Source organism: Leptinotarsa decemlineata, unplaced genomic scaffold (genome assembly GCF_025532065.1).
Source record: "Leptinotarsa decemlineata unplaced genomic scaffold, Ldec_3_MD MMD2_P_RNA_scaffold_9, whole genome shotgun sequence".
Taxonomy (NCBI): Eukaryota; Metazoa; Arthropoda; class Insecta; order Coleoptera; family Chrysomelidae; genus Leptinotarsa; species Leptinotarsa decemlineata.
Window position 1 is genome coordinate 6,342,740 of NW_027412536.1, and position 26,499 is coordinate 6,369,238.

Here is a 26,499-nt window from a genome sequence, read left to right on the forward strand (position 1 = left end):
TTTTTCAACTGATTAATATAGGATTGTTCTACTTTTGTAAATATTTTGTATATTTAAAAAAGGACCCTTCAACATTTTTTTCCAACATGCTTTGTCAATAAGAACTTGGTTTTTTGGAAAATAAAGTATATATATATATACAGGGTGTCCCTGGACTTCCTCTTTTCCTCTCGGGAATGTATAGATGGGGTCAAAATATCACCAGTACTTCATATAACTTTTTTTCCTAAAAGTCTTCGTAACCAAGTTACGGGCCCTCGAAGTTACAAAATGAAAAATGTTTTTCTTTGATAACTTTTCAAGTGAATATTCAAAATCATCCAAATTTTGGTAATTGACTAAACAAATGAATTCCGTCGATGAGCTTTCATGCAGGAGTCAGTTGTTTTGCTACAAAGTCAGGAACGGACTACCTCCGATGGTCCACACCCCAAAACTTTGAAATGACAGATATTTTTCAATATTTTTCAACAAAATAAGGTTACTTGGACAATTTTATGAATAAAAGTACTCGTGTGGAAAGTCGATCGGAGCAACGAGTCTTAATAAAAATGTAGTTTCACTCGACGACATCAAACCCGCTCGTCCACCATTATTTGAAATGAATAATTATCAAAGCAGAAATAATAATGATAACGTTAATTCAACAACATTTATTCTGAGATGTCTACCATTATTCGAAAATATTAGTTTTTAAGGAAAATGGAAATGATAGGTAAAATGTTCATAACGAATTTTTATAATGCAAACACGTTTAACTAACGAAACTCAAGAGCCTCAAGAGCAAACAGAAATGAAAAATCCGCTACAGAAACTGCTCGATATGACCACCTTCTCTCTCTATACATTTTCTTAGTCTGCGAAGACACCCTCTCTGTACTTGAAATAGCATTCCAGGGTCGTTTCGTATGGCTTCACAATGTAATGTTATTCTATTCAACAATGCATCTCTTGTGTGAATAGGTGTAGCGTAAACAAGGCTTTTTAGATGCCCCCACAGAAAGAAATCCAATGGATTTAAATCCGGAGACCGCGATGGCCATGAATATGGCCCACCTCTACCAATCCATCTATTGTGGAAAATATGGTTCAGATGGTCACGCACAATCAAACTAAAATGAGGAGGAGCGCCATCATGCATAAACCACATATCTCTTCGGGTTTGCAATGGAACATGTTCCAAAAGTCCATTCAAATCGTTCTGAATGAACTCCAAATAACGTTCTCCATTCAATCGGTCCTGTAGAACGAATGTTCCTATAAGATGGTTTCCTATGATACCAGCCCAAACATTCACGTTGAATTTCCGTTGGTGTTTGGTTTGCAATATCCCATGGGGATTTTCTTCGGCCCATATGAGAGTTGATAACTTCATCTCTACTGAAACCTGCTTCATCAGTGAATAAAACTCGATTAATAAAAGTCATATCCTCTCTTTGCCTATCCATGAACCAATTGGCATATTCCAGTCGTGCTGGAAAATCTTGAGGTGTCATGGCATGTACCTTCTGGATGTGAAATGGGTGGAGCAGTTGTTCCCTAATTATTCTATGAATAGTGGACTTGGATGTATGGAACTGTTCTGATAGATTTCTGATGCTCATTGAAGGATCATCAGCGACGGCTTCCAAAATATTTTCCTCCAATACAACGGTACGTACAGTCCTAGGAGCGCCCTCACCACCTCGTTTTGGCAAAACTGTACCTACAATAATATCGAAATAAAACAACGTGCTCAAATTAATTATCAATTATTACATACCTGTCTCCCTCAAGCTGCGATCGACACGCTCGAATGTTTCTCTTGACGGTACCGTTCGATTGGGAAAATGCTCGGAATACAGATGACGAGCTTCTGCAGCATTACAAAATGCTCGTCCATAAAATACATGCATATCTGCATATTCATTGAATGTAAACTGTTCGGCCATATCAAAAAAATTCAAAATATCCTATAGAATATTGACAATACAATGATAGTCATATGACAACGCACCACTCAACAAAACAAAATCGCATTCCAGTTTCTCATTTTTTATCAAAACTTTCTAAAAGGTTTTTTTGTCAACATCTGTGAAAGAAATGGAACATAATTATTCCCTGGATATTTTTCACCTGATCATGTGCAGCCGTTTTTGTAGTTCATTCGTTTGCTTTTTATTAGTATAGTAAATATTTTTTCCGATGTGCGTTTTTTCAGCTAAATTTAGATTCGTGTTAAAGAATTTCTCCCATAAAATTATAATTATCAGTGAAACTCCTCAACAGTTTAGCTGTGAAGAAGAATTTGAAACATTCGAATGTTGAGTTTCATGAGATTCAGATAACTGATCAACACGAAACGTGATTATTCCACACGTATTATGTACATACAAAATATGGAATGAATTCGATATTTCATAGTAGAGTAGCTTGTTAGTTTAAAAACACCACGAATCTACAGAACTTGATATTTCTTTTGAAAAAATATCTGCTATCACAATTGTGACTTAAACTTCGATATAGGTACTGTACTTTTTGTTTACGACTTCATTTTAGCATACTTTGTATTATTCCTGTTATAAATGTTGTTGAATTAACGTTATCATTATTATTTCTGCTTTGATAATTATTCATTTCAAATAATGGTGGACGAGTGGGTTTGATGTCGTCGAGTAGAACTACATTTTTATCAAGACTCGTTGCTCCGATCGACTTTCCACACGAGTACTTTTATTCATAAAATTGTCCAAGTAACCTTATTTTGTTGAAAAATATTGAAAAATATCTGTCATTTCAAAGTTTTGGGGTGTGGACCATCGGGGGTAGTCCGTTCCTGACTTTGTAGCAAAACAACTGACTCCTGCATGAAAGCTCATCGACGGAATTCATTTGTTTAGTCAATTACCAAAATTTGGATGATTTTGAATATTCACTTGAAAAGTTATCAAAGAAAAACATTTTTTATTTTGTAACTTCGAGGGCCCGTAACTTGGTTACGAAGACTTTTAGGAAAAAAAGTTATATGAAGTACTGGTGATATTTCGACCCCATCTATACATTCCCGAGAGGAAAAGAGGAAGTCCAGGGACACCCTGTATACACAGTGTCACCGATAAATTCCGCATCAAATGGGAAACTTTTTTATTTATCGTTTTATGTGAAATTTGATTTTGGCAGTAGATTTTGCTTAAGAAATGATGTCAAATGGCGTCTACAAAATAGGTCACGTGATTTCCTTAACCTGTCAAAATTGACATTTAAAAAAAGAAACATCGAAAAATGACATTATTCTTCAAAATATCCAAAAATATCAAAGGATAAAAACATTTTTTTTTGTAATTTTATACCCACACACCAAGTTTCAAACCCATAATAAGTATTTTATATTTTCACTATTTTTCCGCATTCCTGCTTTTTCTACTTATCAAAATTCAAGCACACCTGTACTAAATCATTTATTTTAACTAAACACGTCACCGAATTTCTTTTTTTTGTAATATAATAATATTTTAAGAGCCTCTTTGATGTTAAAAACAAATTTTGAAAAATAAAAGTTGTCAAACTTGATGCAAAGTTCATCTAGTTTCAACGGGGCTTTCCAAACTATACAGTACTTGAGTTTTTTAATGAGCAAATGGCCTCACAATATGAATTAGAACAAAACGGAACATTAGGAAACAATATCTTAGAGTGTTTATTGTTTTTTTAACAAAAAATACAGTGGAATTTAATCTTAATTAAAAGGAACTGAAAATAAACATGTACCTATACCTAATAGCAAAAAAACACGAAAAAAAGACTCACGACATTAAATACACTACATTTCTGTATGTCTTCCATCCATAGGATTTTGTAAGGAAATTTTCTGTTTAATTCTACTTCTCCTTGGTACCAGAAAGAGAAATCTAGTCGAACATCGAAATCTCTTTCCTTTAAGGTATTTATAAATTTGGGTTTGTAGGGTTTGAATTTATTTTTATGTAAAATTGCTCTTACGCTTTCTCTTTTAACGCCAGTTCTATCTACAATATTGGTAATACTTGATTTTCCCTGTTCAATAACATCCAGGCAGACAGCCAACTGAACCTCATCATTATTGCGTGATGGATTATGACGTTTTTTAAAAGTATTTTCAACTGAACTAGTCAGTTTAAATTTTTTTTAAATCCTACTTACAGTGGATTGCTGTACATGTCTACCAGGATGTATTGCGTTAAAAATATCAGCCACTTGTCGATGCAATGTGTTTTCACCACAAATTAGCACAATTTCAATTTTTTCTTGTAAAGATAACATATTATTTTAATTTTCATACATTACATTGAACTAACGGGCATTAATTTATTCAGTGACAGTGACGTTTTCTAAAACACATTATGTAGTTTCATATTTTTTCACAGCCTACCCAGTTTTTTTAAATTAGTGTTGTTAGCGGAGTAGGTAAATGTAAATACTATGAGTTTTTTTCTTTTATTGAATGGGCTTCAAGAATCACGAAATGATGTTTCCTAATGTTCCGTTTTGTTTTAATTCATATTGTGAGGCCATTTGCTCATTAAAAAACTCAAGTACTGTATAGTTTTGAAAGCCCCGTTGAAACTAGATGAACTTTGCATCAAGTTTGACAACTTTTATTTTTCAAAATTTGTTTTTAACATCAAAGAGGCTCTTAAAATATTATTATATTACAAAAAAAGAAATTCGGTGACGAGTTTAGTTAAAATAAATGATTTAGTACAGGTGTGCTTAAATTTTGATAAGTAGAAAATATAAAATACTTATTATGGGTTTGAAACTTGGTGTGTGGGTATAAAATTACAAAAGAAAATGTTTTTATCCATTGATATTTTTGGATATTTTAAAGAATAATGTCATTTTTCGATGTTTCTTTTTTTAAATGTCAATTTTGACAGGTTAAGGAAATCACGTGACCTGTTTTGTAGACGCCATTTGACATCATTTCTTAAGCAAAATCTACTGCCAAAATCAAATTTCACATAAAACGATAAATAAAAAAGTTTCCCATTTGATGCGGACTTTATCGGTGACACTGTATATATATATATATATATATATATATATATATATATATATATATATATATATATATATATATATATATATATATATATATATATATATATATATATATATATATATATATATATATATATATATTGAGTGATGCAACTAATTTTCCTTTATTTTCAGTATTTCAATGTTAAATTTTACAAAAAGGATTTGAAGCTTTATATCTTCTATTAATTATCTGCGAGCGCTTTCGAAAGTTGGTAGTACTGTCATCTTCTTGGCCCTCCTCAAATTGAACTTGTTATCCTGTCGTCTGCCTCTTTATACGGTCAGAGCGTCTTAACTCAGGTATTTCAGGTGCTTTAGGTGAATTTGCCTGTATTTGTACTGCATCAGGTACTCTTCTTTGTGTTAGATCTGTTAGATATATTGAATGTGAGGTCTTGTTGTGTTTTGATTTGTACTTGTTCCTCGATAAGTGATTTATGACTGTTAAATTTATGGATGTTCAAGTTTTCCCAAATGTCCATGCGGTTTCTGTTGTTGACTTGTTTAATGAGTTTTATGTTCTCTGGTGGGGGGAAATTATGTTTGTTTTGTATGGCGTGTGTTGCGTGGTTTGATTTATATACTATTGGATTTATGTATGCTTTTTTTGTGCTCATTGTACCTTTGGATCAGTTTTTTCTTGGTTTGGCCGATATAGAATTTGTTGCAGTCCGAGCATTGAATACTGTCTATCCCGTTTTGGTCTTCGTCTTCTTCTTTTTCATAGTTGTTTATTTTTTGTGTTATCTTCGTGTTCGGCTTGTATGTGATGTTGATGTTCAGTGGTTTGAAGATATTTGTTAGTTTTTTGGTTTGGTGTCCTACGTACGTAAATGCTGTCCATCGTTGTGTTGTTTTGTCTGTTGGGGTGGCTTGATCCTTGTTCTGTATTTTTCATTTGATTCTGTTTTCTAGTTTATCTATTGTCTTTTGGGTGTATCCGTTTTCATTCGCTATTTGGTATATGACTTTCCGTTCTTTGTTTCGAGCTTCATTGCTGAGTGGTATCCTTAACATTCTATATATGAATGCGTTGTAGCATGCGTTATAACGCATTCATATATAGAATGTTAAGGATACCACTCATCAATGAAGCTCGAAACAAAGAACGGAAAGTCAAAATTCACCTTGGAGTGCAATATATAAATATACATAAAGTATGAGATAAAAACATGCCGACAACAGTGTGGGGTCTAAAAAAAATCGCTGAATCTACATACACGGTTATTTTTTTAATAAACTTGCTCCTTCTAGGTGACGCCAGATTACCGTTTTATGTACGGACGTCAAAATGATAGAATTGATATGTATATATATATATATATATATATATATATATATATATATATATATATATATATATATATATATATATATATTTCAATATTAAATTTTACAAAAAGGATTTGAAGCTTTATATCTTCTATTAATTATCTGCGAGCGCTTTCGACAGTTGGTAGTACTGTCATCTTCTTGGCCCTCCTCAAACTGAACTTGTTATCCTGTCGTTGACCATCATTAAGACATAATTTATAAAAACGTATTGAAATTTTACTACAAATTGCAGTCTGCTTACAAACTATTATTTTTTGCCAATGTGGTGGGAGTACTTTTCTGTTTTGAAGTTACTGCATTCAGAGAATAATATAGTTCAGTTTAGATTTTGTGTTGAAAGAGAGAAGTTGTATTATTGTGCTACGATGAGTTCTAGAGCTTCTAAAATTATGACTTTAGCGGGATCCTTAGGTAAGTATATTTATGATTTCCACCTTAATATTACATCCTTCTGGCGTCTTTATGCTTTTTACATTCTTGTAGCTTCACTATATTTTCTATATCTTTTTTGCTACAATATATGGTGTGTCTACTTAGGTTGGAACAATTTACTTTTGCTTTATTAATTTCTCGGATAGAGTTATGAAGAAAAATTCTGAATGATCCAAATCTTAAAGTAATTTCGCTTTCGCTTTCGAATTATTTCACTTGCTATTTAATAATGATATATATATATATATATATATATATATATATATATATATATATATATATATATATATATATATATAGGTTTTGTATAAAGGACATAATACAGTAAATCTGTAAAAGTAAGATGCAAATAAGATATTTTTGATTAATTTTACAAAATACTGACGTACAGAGACAATAACGATTATTTATATAATGCCAGCTCAAATAGACATGTTATATCGTGAGTAGGACGATCTCACCGGTATCAGATTACCAAGATAACGACTTCCAAGACTTTGAGTCAGCAGAGTCAGCAGAACGTGATACTTTTGTTATTCCCATCGTCTCCTGCTGACACCGCTGTCTACACATTATAAATGGACCCTGCGAGGTCAAATCATTGTCAGTATCTATTAAGAGTTGGTCAGAACTAATTTAGAATTCGTGTAGTATCAACTTAGATTCTGTTCCATTTTTCATTGTAGTTTTTGTAACGATATTTTTTGTTGTTATTCAAAGAAAGTCTGTAATTGAAAATAAAATGTTTTTAAAAAGTCGTATTCAAAAGAGTGAATATAACAATTGGCGCAGTCGTTGTAGGATCTGACAACGTTGCTAGAACAAGGAAACCCTAACTAGTAGCGGCGGATTCTAATCCCTCAACAGAGAAAGAACCAACAACCCCTGAGGAGTCATCACTCGAGGAAGCAGCGGAAGGAACACCTGGTGATGCCCCTGGCTGGACGACTTCGAGAACACGACGAATCGGAATGAAGATTGTGATACTGTAAGTCGATATTGAATTGTCTCGATTTATTTTGCAATCTATTTACCATCACTTCAATTCTTTTCAAAATCAATAATCATACTGATTGATTATTGCAAATAGTAAATAAATACTGTTCGATCATTCAAATTTTGACACCAAAAATTTGCTAAGATAAATCAAAATGCCTCAAAACCAACCAGAACCAGAAGCAATCGAACCATACAAGTTATCAGAAATATTTTCAATAGTGCCTGAATTCGAAGGTGATCAAATATTTTTGAACACTTTCTTAAATGCTTGTGATTGTGCATATCGCATGTCAACAGCAGACCAACGCGATCTATTAGTGATTCACATCAAAAACAAACTCAAAGGTAGAGCAGCACAATTGATAAGTTCAAGGAATCCTGGAACTTATCCCGAAATCAAACATTTATTAAATTTATATTTTGGAGACTCTAGAGATCTAACATCACTGATTCACGATCTCCAGCGTATCAAACAACTTCCAAATGAAACACCTTTAATATTTTTCAATCGCCTTCAAGTCCACAATGCCAAAATGCACGCATGTGTACAAAAATCCGTCCTTTCTGCGGAACAGAAACACGCGCAATCCGCACTAATCGAAACAATGGCATTAAACACGCTTTTAACCGGACTAGAACCGCGAATAGGTCAAGTAATTCGTGCCTCAAATCCGACAGATCTACTTGAAGCCCATGTTAGAATTAGGAGAGAAATGCAACTATCCTATTTCGAACATCAAAAAAATGAAAGACCAAACCAAACACGTCCTCAACAAACAATCAGACGAAACCCCCAACCAACATCCCAAAGAACCTGTCACACTTGTGGTCAGATAGGTCACATTTCCACAGAATGTCGAATGAGACAACAAAGACCCCAAAATAATTATCAATATTCCAACCAAAGGTTTGCGAGACCGAACCCTCAACCCAACCAAAATTTTTCGAGTCAAACAAACCCTCAACCCAATCAGAATTTTCCAAGACCAAACTTTCAAACAAATTCTCAACCAAACAGGTCCCAGACTAATCAAAACCAAACTCGACCTCAATCTCAAAACCAATTCAGACCACCCGTAATTCAAAGAAATCCGAATTACCCTGTCAATTTTAACCAAAACCAAAGAGCTCACTTCATGACATACGAATCTCAAGATTATCATACAGGTGATAATCAAGACTATCATACAGCTGATAGCTATAACTACCAATACAACGATTATTACCCCACCGATAATGACTACGATTACTATACCCCTAGTGATCAAGATTACCAATACAACCAAATTCAAACACCTGAAGATCCTTCAATATACCAGGATTTTCTTTCACTTCCGAACACGAACCACCCACCTATCCAACCCCAAACAACCAACAACCAATCGATCGACCCCATATCAGAAGTCCAATCCCAAATTCAGTCCCTGAATATACAAGACTTCAACCCGAACGCGAACTTCCCGGAACAAATTTTCATGTAAGCCCTATGCTTTCTATGAATTCGAAGAATCTGTACTACATCAAAGACTCTTCCAATACCTTTAAAATCCTCATCGATACAGGTGCAGGAATATCCATTTTCAAACCCAAAACATGCGAAAAATACCCCCTTAGATTCCCTGAAAACGTCACTATACAAGGTATCACTGACCAGAAAATTGTCGTGAATGAATCCACTCTAATAAATTTCACACAAAACGATCCACACAAAGTCTTCATCTACGACTTAGACATCGACTTTGACGGTTTACTCGGATCTGACTTTCTCGAACATTACAATTGTATAATCGACCTGAAAAATAAACAACTTATAACAAACTTTAAAACGGTCCCTTTGTTCAAAGTTTCAGACATAAATGACCATATACTCACTGAAAAACCGAACCAAATTCAAATAGAACCCCGAATGGAGAAAATATTCAAATTACATTGCAACCTCAAGAACACTGAAGCTATACTGCTAGCTGAAGAAAGAGAAAAAGTAAGAATTCCCAACGCCATAGTCAAAATTGATGAAAACGGTATGTTCTACACTACTATCGTGAATACAAACGCGATCCCAAAACAAATTGATTTTTCTGAAATAAAACTCGAACCCCTTCCAACACATGAAACAATTTTGAATATTAATGAATCGTTTTCCCAAAACCAACCCCATATTGACCGTATCCAAGAAATCAAAGCGCAACTAAGAACCGAACATTTGAACGAAGAGGAACATCAATCAATAACTGATTTATGCCTCCAATTCGAAGATATCTTCTATTTAGAAGGAGATAATCTCACTTTTACCAACGAAATTAAACATACCATCGATACTAAGGATGCTAGACCCGTCTTTACGAAATCCTACAGGTACCCACAGGTACACAAGGAGGAAGTAAAAACACAAATATCAAAAATGCTAAATCAAGGCATTATTCAGCCATCAATATCCCCATGGTCATCTCCAGTTTGGGTTGTACCCAAAAAGATGGATGCCTCCGGTAAACAGAAATGGAGAGTTGTCATCGATTACCGAAAACTCAACGAGCTAACGGTTGACGACAAATACCCATTACCCAACATCTCTGACCTCTTAGACCAGCTTGGTAAATGTGAATATTTCACCACGCTTGATCTCGCCTCCGGATTTCATCAAATTGAAATCGAACCCAAAGATATTCCCAAAACGGCTTTCTCCGTAGACAATGGTCACTACGAATTTGTTCGTATGCCATTTGGCTTAAAGAATGCTCCAAGCACGTTCCAGAGAGTTATGGATAATGTTCTTCTAGGTATACAAAACGAAAGATGTCTCGTATACATGGATGACATCATCGTATATTCTCCTACCATCCATGAGCACATAGCAAGGTTGACCGAAGTATTTAAAAGACTTCGAAAAGCGAACCTGAAAATCCAACCGGATAAGTGCGAATTCTTGAGAAAAGAAGTCGCCTATCTTGGACATGTCATTACCCAAAACGGAGTCAAACCCAATCCAACGAAAATTGAATGTATCCAAAACTTCCCCGAACCAAAAACCCAAAAAGAAATAAAATCATTTCTAGGTTTAGCTGGATACTATCGACGATTCATTTGTAATTTCGCCAAAATTTCGAAACCATTGACCAAATTACTTCAAAAAGATACTCCCTTCAACTTCGACGCAGAATGCAGACAAGCATTCGAACAACTTAAAAATTCACTCATAACGAGCCCCATTCTCATTTACCCTAATTTTGAGGAACCATTTTTGCTCACAACTGACGCCAGTGCGTTTGCAATTGGTGCCATTTTATCGCAAGGTCCCATTGGCAAAGATCTCCCAATAGCATATGCGTCTAGAACACTTTGTAGCGCAGAATCAAAGTACTCTACAATAGAAAGAGAACTTCTTGCCATCGTTTGGGCAGTAAAGCATTTTCGCCCATATCTTTTCGGACGAAAATTCCGATTAATTACTGATCATAGACCCCTCACCTGGCTTTTTTCAATAAAAGACCCTGGTAGTAGGCTGGCACGCTGGCGACTCAAACTAGAAGAGTATGATTACCAGATAGAATACAAACCCGGCAAAATCAACAAAAATGCAGATGCACTATCCCGAATCAAAGTTAACTACTTCAAAGAATGCGCGAATTTCCAACACAAAATTTCCATACACGCATCTAACGAGAACGAAACCGAAGTAAAAGCGGACCCCGAAATAAGTGATAACCCTGACGAAAACATCCCTGAAGAGAGAAATAACCCCGAAGGAAACGACACCCCTGAAAACGAAATACCCGTAGAAATCATTCAAGAAGAATTTAATACATTTGTTAATTTATATAAATCAAAATCTCTAATCGATTATTCCAAAATAGAGTTCGATAATTCTCAACTTCTTGACAAACATCATAAAAACATTGTTAGTTTCTTTTGGCAAAACAAACTAGAACCGTTACATTATGAAATCATCGAAGACCTCTTCGAAGAACATCCAGAGTTTTACAATGATAGAATCAACATACTTTCTAGTAAATCAGTAAAAGATCGTAAATACTACATCATACCACTTCCTTTTGATCCTGAATCTGTCATAGAACACATGTTCTATATTATTTATAAATCCCAAAATGAATTCGATCTAAGAAAAACTTTTTCAATCGAAAACAACCTAGAACTACCCATACTAGAAATATTTTCATTTATTTTTGCCGACAAGGAAATCAAATTGAAAGTCTGTCAAAACTTAACGACAACTCCTGACCCCGATCAAATTCCCATAATCATTGATCAGTGCCATTCAGGAAAAACAAATTTACACCGTGGCATTAATGAAACCATCAGAAGAGTAAAACAGAAATACAACTGGCAAGGTCTCATTAAAGACGTCGAAAATTTCGTGAAAAAATGCGAAATTTGTCAAAAAGTCAAAATTTGCCGAACAAATCTTAGTACACCCCTCGTCATAACACCAAAAACCCCTTTTGAACGTATCAATGTAGACATTTTCGAAATTCCCACAAAATACTACGCTTTGACAATAAGAGACGAACTGACTAAATTCACACAAGCATACGCCATAGAAGACAAATCCTCGAAATCAGTCGTGAACACCCTTCTTCTTTACTTCCAACACTACGGTACACCACTTAGGATACATTGCGACTACGGTCGAGAATTTACAAGTCAACTTATGAAAGACTTATGCTTTTTGTATGACATTAAACTAACATATTCGAGTGTAAATCACCCACAATCGAACGGATCAATCGAAAGATTCCATGCCACATTTGCTGAAATGATTCGCGCCCATAAAGCCGAAAATCCCGACGAACACCCCATGAACGTTTTACCATATGTAGTTATTTGCTATAATAATACGAGAAACAAAACAACAGGTTTCACACCGTACGAATTAATATTCGGACATACAGCTAGTCGATCCCCAGAAACGCTCTATAACCAAAAAGACCTAATTTCAAAATATGTGAGAGATCTCAATAACCGCATGACGTATTTCTATAAATTGGCCAGAGCAAAAACCGAAAGACAAAAAGAAAAGTCCAAAATCAGATTTGATAGGACAGTTTCCGAAAACGTCCCTAAATATAAAGTAGGAGACAAGGTTTATGTGAAAGAGTCACAAATTTCAAATAAACTTGAAAATAAATTTAATGGACCATTCGAAATATTAGAAATTTATCCCAATTCCGCGATGTTAGTGAATTGGAAAACGCGAAATAAAACTAAAGTAAATTTCGACCGCTTGAAACCTTTTCATGAATAATAATCTTTTTCAGGACACTCCTGCTGTCATCAACAGCCAGTGCCCAATACAACTTAGAGTCAATCAATAACTCGATCGGCGTTTTCTTCCATCAAGAAGGAACCCTCAAAATAACGAACGAAAAATGGACCCTTTTGGTCTACAAAGATTTATCATCCATCAAAGACGCTCTATACAATAATGATAAAATCCTAGAAAACCTCATTTATTTTCTTGACAGAGACGAGCCTAGAATACTAGCTTTCAAAGCTCAAATAAAAACACATACCAGTCTTTTAACCCAAATATCAGACTCACTACAAGTAAAGTTTAGAGATATCTTCACGGACACAGAAAAATTCGAAAAAAGAACAAAACGTGGTTTAATAAATGGCGCAGGAACTTTTTGGAAAGCAATAACCGGAAACCTTGACGCATCCGATGGAGAATATTTCACGGATTGTATCAATAAAATAAGCCAAGACGAACATCAAATTGAAAATCTATTAAAAAATCAAATATCTGTAACCACCTCGGTGATCAAAAACTTCAATTCAACAATTCAAAAGCTACAAGTTGATGAAGAGACTTTCAATCAAGATATAAAAGAAATCGAAAAATCATTAATGGAAATATCAGACGATATGGCATTTTACGAAGCTCAAATAAAAACTCTAGAGATATGCGAATCACTCATGGAAAGCTACCTATTCCTTGAAACTTTTATTGGCGATATTATCAATTCAATCACTTTCGCTCGATTGAAAATAATTCATGGTTCAATCATAACATCAAGAGATTTACTTTATTCACTTCAAGAAATATCACAAACATTGAACAAAAATAATTTACCATTATACGTCAGTATTGGAAATATCCCCCAATACCTAGACCTTATTGAATTGCAAGCATATCAAACAGACAATAAAGTAGTATTTGTTTTAAATATTCCCCTAGTAGAGCCTGAAACGTACACACTTTTTCATTTATACCCAATACCAATCTTGGATGCTCGAACAGGACTTCACCATATATTATTAACATTTCAAAAATTTATTGCGCGAGACGACGATTCAATGTTGTACACTTCTTTTCAAAATTTAGATAATTGTAAAGTGATCAAAACCGACTTGAAAATTTGTGCAGAAGTGCTTCCATACCCGATAGACAGCAACGCTATTTGTGAAGCCCAGCTCCTCAAACAAACTCTGCAATTGCCTGAAAATTGTAAATCAACAGTGATCTACGCAAAGGACTACAACGTTCAAGTGATTTCTCAGAATCTGTGGCTGATATCAATATCCGATCCTCTACCAGTCACCATAAACTGTATTGGCAGAGAAGTAATCACAAAAATCATCGAAACCAATACTCTACTGAAACTTCAGCCTGAATGCAACGCCTTCATTGGAAACACGAGAGTTCATTCCAAATATTTCGTTGAAAGATACCAGAACGTAACTTACAACAAACATGCAGTCCAGATACCATATCGATGCTGTGACCACCTCCCGGAAAAATCAAAACTCCCGGAGCTGAAACCCCTGAAATTAAATAAAATAAATGTCGACGATCTCAACATCGCTGAACACAAGTTGAACCAATACTCAGATGAATTGGACAAACTCATCAACGAACCGTTCGTGAACAAACATATTTCTTGGTTCACGTATTTTACAATTGCTCTCATCATCGCACTAGTGATTTTGTATATTTTCTGCAAGTGCCGTCGCAAGAAGTCAATTGCGATCGGAATCACCTCTTCAAGCAACGACAACCCACCGAGACCACCAAGAACGAGAATAGTACCCAGAACCCTGGCAAGATTCGTTCCTAGAAGAAGACCCAGCGTCCGTCTAGAAGACCCCGTTGAAGAAGATGTCGAGCTAACCACGAGTTTGAATGAAAAAACTTTTTCTTAATAAAAGTTGCTGCAAAGCACCAACTTTTCTTTGATAAGGGGAGTTGTTATATCGTGAGTAGGACGATCTCACCGGTATCAGATTACCAAGATAACGACTTCCAAGACTTTGACTCAGCAGAGTCAGCAGAACGTGATACTTTTGTTATTCCCATCGTCTCCTGCTGACACCGCTGTCTACACATTATAAATGGACCCTGCGAGGTCAAATCATTGTCAGTATCTATTAAGAGTTGGTCAGAACTAATTTAGAATTCGTGTAGTATCAACTTAGATTCTGTTCCATTTTTCATTGTAGTTTTTGTAACGATATTTTTTGTTGTTATTCAAAGAAAGTCTGTAATTGAAAATAAAGTGTTTTTAAAAAGTCGTATTCAGAAGAGTGAATATAACAGACATGTACATTATTGTATAATCATATCGTATTTCCTTTGGAAAAGGTAAACTTTATAATTAAACTTTTAGGGAAAACTCTAAGGACCTTATTTACATATAACCGCTTATGTAATGTGCCTCTTTCTCCTAAAGAGAATAATTTTCTCAATAAGGAGAATAGTTCTCCAGTTCAAGTGGCAAAAAATATTTCTTCATCTGCAACGGAAAATAATGATTGTAATAAGAAGAATAGTTCTTCGGTTTCTGTCGAAAATAATGTTCTCTCATCTCTAACGGAAAGTAATTATTTTAAGGAGAATAGTTCTTCAGATCATGTGGCTCCATCGGAGAACTTGCGCGACTCCCAAGAGAATCATCATTTCCCTTTAGAAAGTCCTCCTCCAGATCCAATTAAAGGATTGGAATTTTTGTTAGAGGTGAAAGTTTTAATATTTTGAAACAAAATACATTGATATTAATTATTTTCACTCCTGCTTAAATACAGTTACCACAAGAAATACGGGTTACTTATTTTACTAATTGTTTTTACGTTCAAAAACATCCATTTTCTAAATACATTTTTTAAGGATTCGTTTTATTACGACTCGGATAAAGATCCATTATATTCCCCTAGTTCCGATAGTGAAGGCAACGAATATGGAATTTCAAAAGTATTCAGATATATATTGCTGTTGCTAGCTTGCTTTCTTTCTGCTAGCAGAAGAAAAATTGTAAAGATATTAACAATAGTAAAGATAAAAGAAGTAGTAATGATAAGACAAGTAGTAATCATACGAGAAGTAGTAATGATACGAGAACTAGTAATGATAAGAGAAGTAGCAATGACAAGAGAAATAGAAGTGATAATGGAACAAGTAAAAAGAAAAATAGTATCAATAGGAGAGGCAAGAAAATCTATAGCAATCAGAACAAACAAAACTGAGAAAAATAACGAAAAGAGATTGAAATATAATGTTAGAACCACTAAAAATATTTCAGAAAATCAAGAAGAAGGAAATTGTTCAGAGATAACAAATATTTTTAAAATAATACATCTGTTGATTATTTGTATTTTTTAGCCTGAAACTTTACACCTGGAGCAAATCGACGAGAAGAAAAATGAGGAATCAAAAGAGTTACAACAAGAATTTAATCTAACATCTCTCATAAATATTAAGCAAAAAGAAGAACCTAAACCTAAGAGAGTGAGAACGAGGGACTACTGTTATTTCTGTGAAGACCTTGTACTAAATTTCGCTAGACACGTAATTAAATAAAAAAGCGAAAAAATGGATGCTGACAGAAGGTCCTGCACGGGTTCGAGCCCAACTTTGACCAGATATTTTTCTTTACATTGCTGATGGGACTGATAAAAGCCATGATGCTTCCTAAGTGGCTCGATCACTTATTATGTGATTGCTACCCAGAACACCTGGGTATAACTGTAGTAATCGATGCCAATGACACCGACAAAAAATCTGCTATAGAAATTCTTTCATTTTATTTATATTTTTCCGTTCCATTCCCTTCAAAATTATGTATATTAATTTTGCAAATGGTAATTGTTTATTTCTATATTGATAATTACAGAAAATCAACTTGAAACTTCTGTGGAGGTTTCTGAAGATAAAACGTGGCAAAAATAAAATGAAAGTACGGAAGAGTTTGATCCCATTTCAAACTGGGTATTACTGGAGTTCTTTCTAAAAATCTGTCTAAAATCTGTTTTTCCGTTAATAAGCTGTCGCCCCAATACGAACGACAACTCTCAGAAGTTGAGAAAGTTGTGCGAGCTAAGGACTAACGAGGTCTTACCTTTTAATGTGTGATTCCTAACACGGTTGCGGAATCATCCCCGCTTCCACCAGATAAATTCTCTCGAGAAAAATATCTGGTCGAGGCGGGAATCAAACCTACGATCTTCCGATCGAGAGCCGGGCGCACTACCACCCCGGCCAATTCCACAAGGAAGATTAAACAATTTAATCTTCCTCTTGAAGATGATCACTTGGTGATCGAAACACGTGTCGAGGTGTTAAAAATAACGATTTGGTGTTGGAAAAGAACTCCAGTAATATTCATTACTACACCAAAGGTTCCAAACAGTGCATCATAAGTACAAACTGGGTGTTGGAGATTGATCCAAAAATACTTAAAGAGCAATTTTTGAACACACAAGATGTGAAAAACAGTACAACATCTAAGTAAAAGCAATGATCAAGTGATTATTTCATAAATGAGAATATTTCTTCCGGTGAGGAAAGTAAATATGATGAAAGCATATTGAATAGTTCAAAATCTACAATACAGATCATGCCTAATAGTGAAAATACAGTTAACAACGAAAGTAATGAGCAGATGCTAATTTTCAAATCACGCGATCAGAATGAATTTCGACGAAAATCTCAGCCATTAGAAAACATTGACAAAAAGCATTTATATATCAGCACAGATATACATTCTGAACACACAAAAAATCAAACACCAAACAATGAGAGTGTCAAAAATATAACCTAAACTGAAAATAACTTTCCATTTTCAATAATTGTAGTCCCTCCAAAAGAAGATGTAATATTCGACATGGAATATCTGATCTTCCCATTATTTTTGACAATGAAGGATATTCTGAAGTAAAAAAAAATACCTCTACGTTTCTGAAATAACAGAAAATTACCTGTACTGTTCTGATGAGCATGAAAATGATTTTCATTATTATTTTGATTGTAATGAAAAGGAAAACAATACATTGCTTACATTCATAAAATATGTCACATTTGCAGATGATCAATCACTTAAAAATTTACAAACATATAACCAAAACAAGCACTGCTCCTAAACATCAAAACTACAACAGTCTTCTCGAAGCACGTTAACAACTAAATTGGCTTCTTCAGGAGTCAAGTATACTTCACCTACCGAAGACATCAACTTGGTTGGTGAAACGCACGCCAAGAAGAGTGTTGCAGTTCTGGCGATTGGATTTATTCTATGTGATAGGTTTCAGTTCTACCTTTCAACAAATATGTACTTCATTGATTGCAGGTCACCTTACTAAATACGACACTAAAATTTGTGAAACTTCTGTGATGCACTCTTCAAACATTCCATCAGACTTACCGAAGTATGCCCCCTTCACAAAAAAAATTAATGTATTATCCCACCACATTCTGAAACCAAGTGAAATAGAAAATGTAGCATTTGCTACCGAGACAAATTCGAATAATGATGCCATCAATGTTTTGACAAAATCTGATGATCACTGGAAAGTAGTTATTCCTGCAACTCCTACCAATTCCGATACCCATTTGGGAGTCAGATGTTTCAGAAAAGAAGATCCCTATTACTTCGGAAGCGAAGATAATCAGAATGCAACAAATCATTCTCATTATTCTGGAGGGATTGAAATTGAAAAGTATCATGATTCTATTGAAAGGTAAGTGAAAATTAACACTGTCAGGCCTTTCACGAACAATTTCTGAGGGGTGCAAGGGTCAGGCGGGAGGAAGGGAAAAGGTGGAGCTTGCAAGTAGCCGAGATATGCGCATAAACACAATATCGGTACAGAAGCCACTCGACAGTGGTGGTACGTTGTAATCGTCTGTTTCTAGGTTCGCGGTTGGATTATTGCTGTTTTATTTCGGTTTAGTTCAGTTCGTAAAGTATAAGTTGTGCTTAGTAGACATCAAAAGACAAATAGAAGGTTGGTTGTTGGACGATATGAATATGGAAAGTCAACATTATTGGAGAGACGTTGGTCCTAAAAAAAATGAGTTTGAGTATAAGGCGAATTAGTGCAAAAACAAGAATCGCTAGGCTATCCAAATACAAGCAAGTAAAAATTTTGGATTTTCAAAGAAATACTTTTGTGAAACGAAACTAGAATTTTATTGGAGAAGTGAAAAGTTTATTTACGCCGTACATAAAGCAAAAATTTTACGCGTAGTTTATAAAGTTCAACTTTATGCACTAGGGCGTGAATTACACTTTTTGTACTCACAACATATCATTCATGTGTTCCATAAATATTAAATATGTGTCTTATTCTTTATTATTTCAGGTCCAAAACAAACAATGTAACGAATCAGTTACCTTTAATTTTGGAAAATAATAAGAATCAATCCAAATATAGAAAATATATCTATAGATCAATTGGAAAGCGATAACAGAGAGATATCATCATCAGATACGAATTCTGGTGAAGATACAAAAACCCAAATGGATGGTAAAACCAATGAATGTAAAAAAAGAAATTTCAAAGACACTGTTAAAAAAGAAATTATTTTGGTTGGGAAAAGAATTATAGATATCGACCATTTTTTCAATGCACTGAAAATAATTTCACTTCCAGAAAATCATGATCCCGGTACGGAATGCACTCTGCTAAATATTGTTGTTATTGATTAACGTCGTTCTGGATTCGCATCGACTATAAAATTGAAATGTAACATGTGCAATAGATATTACAATATAAAAACTAACTATGATGACGAAGGAGTGTTTTGGGGATCATATCAATAGAATTGGGATACAAACATGTTGAAAAGATCGCAGCAACATTAGAAATTCCTCATGAATCCCATTGAACATACGATAAATTTCACAATAGAGTTTGTGATAAGATAGAGAAGAAATCACAAGAAGTAATAAATGAAGAAATAGAAGAAGAAAAAAAAATACTATTGAGTCTGGAAATATTATCAACGGAATTCCATTTATTACCGTAAAATGCGATGGATTTTGGGCCAAAAGGTCGTATAAAAGGAACTATACGTCATTGTCTGGTTGTGGTGTGGTGATTGGTGCAAAAACTAATAAAGTCATTAGCATGGGTGTTAGAAATAAATATTGTGTTGTGTGTAAAAAACATGAAAATAAAGGAAGTCAGCCAAAGCCCCACCACTGTTTCAAAATTGGATGTTGTCTTCAAGTGCCATGAAATCGGATGTAATTGCAGCAGCATTTCAACAAAGTTTGGAAAAGCAATGAGTAATTTTTAAAACTATGATTGCGGATGGAGACAGCTCCTGTTATCAAAAGTTATTGGAACGCGACCCTTATGCAGAATACAACACTACAGTGGAAAACATTGAATGTAGAAACCATCTCCTAAGGAATTATGTCAATAAGTTGGCAGATATTCGCAAGAACAAACATGCTGGCCCTGCAGTTTTGAGAAAACAAATTAAGGTCAATAAACGATTATTTTATCAGCACAAATGGAAAAATCTATAAGAAATATACCCCAATAATTATCAACATTAATATATTCTCGGGTAATAATACTTTTTTAAATAATTTCAGAAGAATCTTTTGCGGTTTAGGTCTTCAGTAACAAAAGCTATCGAATATAGATCAGAAGAAAATGCTTTTTTATATGAGAAAATTGATAATTTAAGGAAAGATATATTGAATGGGCCCAGTCATATTTTAGGAGAACACAGAAATTGTTCATCATACTTCTGCAATGAAAAGTCGAATGCAAATTCAATAATAACTGACATGAAGCTTACAGGTGAGTGAAATTCATTTATCAAGATAAGATTGAAATTTAATTAAAATATTCAAATTAAAACATTGATGGTATGTGAATTGTATACTAACTTATCATTTTCTTTCAGTTTTATACGAAATAATGATGGTCCCAGTCAAATATCTTGCTACGCATTCCAAAAGTTTATTATATAATGTCGATACGAATACTGTTGAACAATTTAATTCCATCATTTGTAAACACATAGGTGGAAAACGGATCAATTATTGTTCAAGACGATCCTTTCAAGCAAGATGTGAAGCTTCTGCTATGGAATGGAATACAAAACATTTTGTGTCTGTTTTATCGCAGTCGCTAACAGGTAGAATGCCTGCACTATCAAAAAAATTGAGGAGAGATACACACGTCGTCGCAAAATTTGCGTTAAAAAGAGGGCCTGGCAAAAAAGTAACAACAAGGATTATGGTGAATGTTACAAAAACTAGATTTAGATGATAAAGGATTCGTTGAAAATTTCAGAAAAACCGTTGAAGAGCTGAACAAAATAGAAATCCTTTCTGAAATCCTAAGTGGATGCAAATTTTGGCATGACGAAAGGGGAAAAAGAATAACGCATCAAACTTTGGAGATGTCAGCAAAATGCTGCCAAAAACATCCAGGAAACGATTAGTAGAACAAATTATTTATCCCAAGTACTTATCTACGCCAGCAATAATGCATGGAAAGCAATACGAAGAAAGGGCCCTTGCAGCATTGGAAATAGAAGCAAAGCAAAAAATACTAAAATGAGGTATTTGCTCGATAAAGATCAACAATTTCTTGGTGCTTTACCAGATGGAGTCTTGCAAGACGGTACTGTCATTATAGAGGTGAAATGTCCATATTCGGCGAAATCGATTACTCCTCAATAAGGAATCGAAAATGGAAAGTATTGAATTGAAAGTATTTAATACAAAAATCAATGAAACGGCGAAGTTCAGCAGGGGCTGTTTTACAACTTAACCTAGGGGATAGCATGTAGATATTATATAGAAATATAAAAATAATTACCTAGTATACATTGATAAGTGAGTAGTTCATGAATCTTTGTAAAACTAAGAAAAAACAAAGGCTATAAATTTCCAAGTAAATATTAAAGCAAGAATCTCTTTGGAAGGTTCGAAATAGATGAACATTCCAATCTAGCAGACCACTATTATAATATTCATGCAGTCATTGTTCACTGTGGTTCTGACGTTGAATTTGGTCATTATTACGCCTTGGTCAAAGACGAAACGGACTGGTTTAAGTTTGACGATGGCCGTATCACGAAGTGTTCTGGCGATGCATTGAATCTATTGGAGCCTCTGAAGACACCTTACATTTTGTTTCATGAGAGAGAGGAGATTGACAGTTCAAGACCTTCAGATGATGTGGTACTGCAGGTTTTTCCGGGTTTTCCTGTAGCTGAAAAAGCAAGTGCGCACTGGAATCAATGATGTCGCCCCGGAGCGCCAATTAATTTTTATTGTTTGTTTTATATTTATCTTCGAAGATAAAGTTCAATAATTCCCTAATTGATTGTTTCACTGCAAATAAATTGTTTTGATAATATAACTTTTTTATTGAAACTTTTTTAAACTCCCCAAGTTGTGACAAAGAGAAATATTTTGCATTTTTGTTTCTTTGTGTATTTGCACGTAATTCACTTTGGGTTTCGAATAATACACACACTTTTATCAGGAAGAAAATTTACTGAGAAATAGACAATGAATATGTTTTCCGCCTACCTCTATCGAAAGTATACATTTCCTGACCTCATTATATGAAGCAAAGTCGTACTTTTCCTCCCTAAAGTAAAAGTGACGTATGGTATGTCATCTTTGAAATAACTTATTGACATTGACAACCTAAACTACTTATATTATATTATATAAGTATAAATGTTACCGTTCATTTATATAACACCCAGTATTTTGCAAAATTAGAGAAATCAGTGGAAGGTGAAGTATTTTCAAAAAGTACCTATATTTAGAAAATAGATGTCACTAGACCTACAGCAATACGATATGTCAATAATTTCGCAATCTCTTGATAGCGCAGCAGTTTGATGCAAGTCAAGTGAATAGAAGACTCTCAGACCCCTTGCACATTTAAGGAGGTGATTCCTCATCGAAAAAAAGATAGGATATTTCATATAAAGAAATTTCATTGTATAACAATTTTTTTCACAAGCACTAAAAAAGTTACAATATTGAAATTAACCTGACGTTTTGTACTACTAAAAAGACACTTAGCCATAAATTTATTTGGTTTACCCCATGGTTGTGAAGGGTGGAAAATGCAACCCCTAAAATTTATTTCCAATGTAACTTTTTGTCTTAGTATTTTTTTACCATTTAAAAATTTATTTCCGATAGCCTGTTTCATTCTAAACAAAAAATGTCTCTTGGGTTTTTGCCCAAAATAAACCAGTTAGCAGCAAAAAATTATTTTACGAACAACTACAGAGATACATTGTCATAAATGCGAAAATACGAAACTAATCTATCTAGTAGGTCGCTATTAGCGATAGTGACAATTAAATTTGTATGACGCTGTCAGTTTGTGAATTTTCGAAATTGAATTAATACTAATTGTGTGTTGTTGTTCTGTTCTTAATTTGTTACTTTAATAATTCACTTGTTATTGAAATGGCATACACAAATGAGGAAATGGCTGATATGCATTACGTTTACGGTCTGTCGCAGGGGAATGGGTTAGAAGCTTCTAGAACATATGCTGAAATGTATCCTCAACGGCAGCATCCTTCACATAGAATATTTGCTCGGCTTCATCAACGATTACAAGAATATGGTTCATTCGACAAAAGAACGCAGGATTGTGGTCGCCATCGAGAAGTACGAACACCACAGTACAGGAAGCAGTACTTAATTTGATTGAAGAACAACCTACTACCAGTACTAGAAAGATTGCTTTCCAGCTAAATGTTGATCATATGACGGTATTTCGAATTTTGAAGGAACAACTCTTATACCCTTACCATCTGCAACGAGTACAGGCACTGTTACCGCGAGACTTTCCGAACCGTCTTGAATTTTGCAATTGGATGCTGGAAATGATTAGAAGAAATTGTGACTTTCTGAAGACGATAGAATTCACAGACGAATGTAGTTTTTCTCGGGACAAGATTATTAATTTTCATAATTACCACATATGGGCTGATAAAAACCCTCACGCTATTGTCGAAACTAAGCATCAAGAACAGTTTTCTCTTAACGTGTGGCTCGGAGTTATTGGGGATGATTTAATTGGGCCTCATTTTCTACCTCCTCGATTAAATGGTGAGGCATACATTCAATTTTTAAACGAAGTGCATCCAGTACTGCTGGAGGAAGTTTCTTTGGGCGTCAGAAGGGATATGTTTTTTATGCATGATGGGGCTCCCGCCCATTTTAGTAAAGTAGCACGTCAGCATTTAACTGAAACATATATGCAAATCAGTGGATAGGTCGAGGAGGACCACAGAACTGGCCCGCTCGATCCCCGGATCTCAATCCCCTCGATTTCTCTATTTGGGGCCATTTACAGCATTTGGTTTATCGTACTCCTGTTCGCGATGTAGAGGACTTAAGAAACCGCATCATCGATGTGTGCAGGGTAATCAGAGAGACTCCAGGAATATGTCATCTTCTAGACACTCCTCAAGGAGTGAGGAGTGCCTAGAAGATGACAGTACTACCAACTGTCGAAAGCGCTCGCAGATAATTAATAGAAGATATAAAGCTTCAAATCCTTTTTGTAGAATTTAATATTGAAATATATATATATATATATATATATATATATATATATATATATATATATATATATATATATATATACATATATATATATATACATATATATATATATATATATATATATATATATATATGTATATGTACACACATCGGAAAAGTCTAGGGATATTTTTAAAAATGGCAATAATTTTTTTTTAGATCGCTTTAGGGAAAAAAAAGTTGATGGGTGATTATTAAACGAATGTAACTTACAACAAAATTTATTAAATGGTCAAAAATACTGAGTGCGCATATAAGCAAAACTAAAAAAAAATATGACTCTTCTTTGGCACCCCGAAAAAAAATCATAATACAAAAAAAATTGGAATCAGTACAAAGTATGGCCTCCACGCTGGTTTATTACGGCCCTACATCTATCGTGCATCGACAACATGAGATTGTCAATGTCTTGTTGAGGTACATTTGCCCATTCAGCGATATAAAGCTCTCTCAATTGAAACGTTGTGTGAATGTTCCCCATATGCGGAGTAATTCTTCGTTGAAGCATGTCCCACACATGCTCGATGGGATTCAGATCCGGTGATTGTGCTGGCCATGGCAATACATCAACTCCTTCGTTGGTGAGCCAGTCAGTCACTAGACGCGCGACATGTGGACGAGCATTATCGTGCATTAGGTGGAAGTTTTCACCAACAGCACCAGCAAACGGACGGACGATAGGTAGAAGAATGGTGTCGAGGTACTGTCGAGCTGTGAGGGAGCGATTTGGAAAAACGAGATCGGTTCTGCCGCCGATCATGATTCGGCCCCATACCATTACTGTACCACCTCTGTATGTGTGGACTTCCTGGACGTGTCTGAAACGTTCATTATTTCCAGGTCGTCTCCACAGTCTTACTCGACGAGAATCTGGATGAAATCCAAATCTGGATTCGTCTGTAAACAAAACTGTGGCCCAATCATTTGCATCCCAGTTTTGATGTTCTTGACACCACTCTAATCTTCTACCGCGATTGCCTCTCGACAAAGGTGGATATCTAAGTGGCCTTCTGTTATGGAGATCTGCTTCATGCAGTCGATTTCTGACAGTATCACGACCAATGGTTACCTGGTGCGTCTGCTGCAACACGTTAACCAACTCATTGTCGGTTGTCTTCTTGCGGTTAAGACCAAAAATCGGTCTTGAACTGCCCGTCCTCGCCCTGGATGTTGTTCGGCTGGACTGCCAGTTTCACGGAAACGCCGCCACAATCGACTGATAACACTTTGGGAGACCCCCAAACGAAGAGCTACATCATTTTGTCGCATGCCACCTTGAAGAAGCCCTACAGCTCTATTCATCTCAGCCAAGTGATGGCGTTCCATGTTAAAGCACAATATTTCCAGTTTAATTGCTGAGCAAAAACTGCATAGAATGTACAAACTCGACACTTTCAGATTATTCATTTTAGCCGAAAACCTACAGTTTGTAAAAAACTTGATAAAAGATTAGTTACCGTTTTTGCAGACTTTGTTCAACCCATATAAATCTACAGGGTGGTCGAGTGTACCAATTTCATCGAAATTAAACGACCTCATGCATTTACTTTTATGATATTTAGTATGTTATAAAAATATTCCTAGACTTTTCCGATGTGTGTATATATATATATATATATATATATATATATATATATATATATATATATATATATATATATATATATATATATATATATATATATATATATATATATATATATATATGAATGAATGAATAGATAAGTACTCACTGATCATTCCCATATTGATTTCAATTTAAGAGCCACCGGTAGACAGCTGTTTCAGCCTATTTCTCTTCAATCGAGGACCGCCTGCCCGGTAG

The 26,499-nt window shown here is 34.7% G+C and overlaps 1 protein-coding gene across 1 annotated transcript in view; it reads right to left on the minus strand.

Annotated features, from left to right (window-relative positions):
• Positions 1-26,499, minus strand: part of Pho (pleiohomeotic) — a 79,211-nt gene that overhangs the window by 26,664 nt on the left and 26,048 nt on the right. The gene's annotated exons all lie outside the window — the stretch shown is intronic.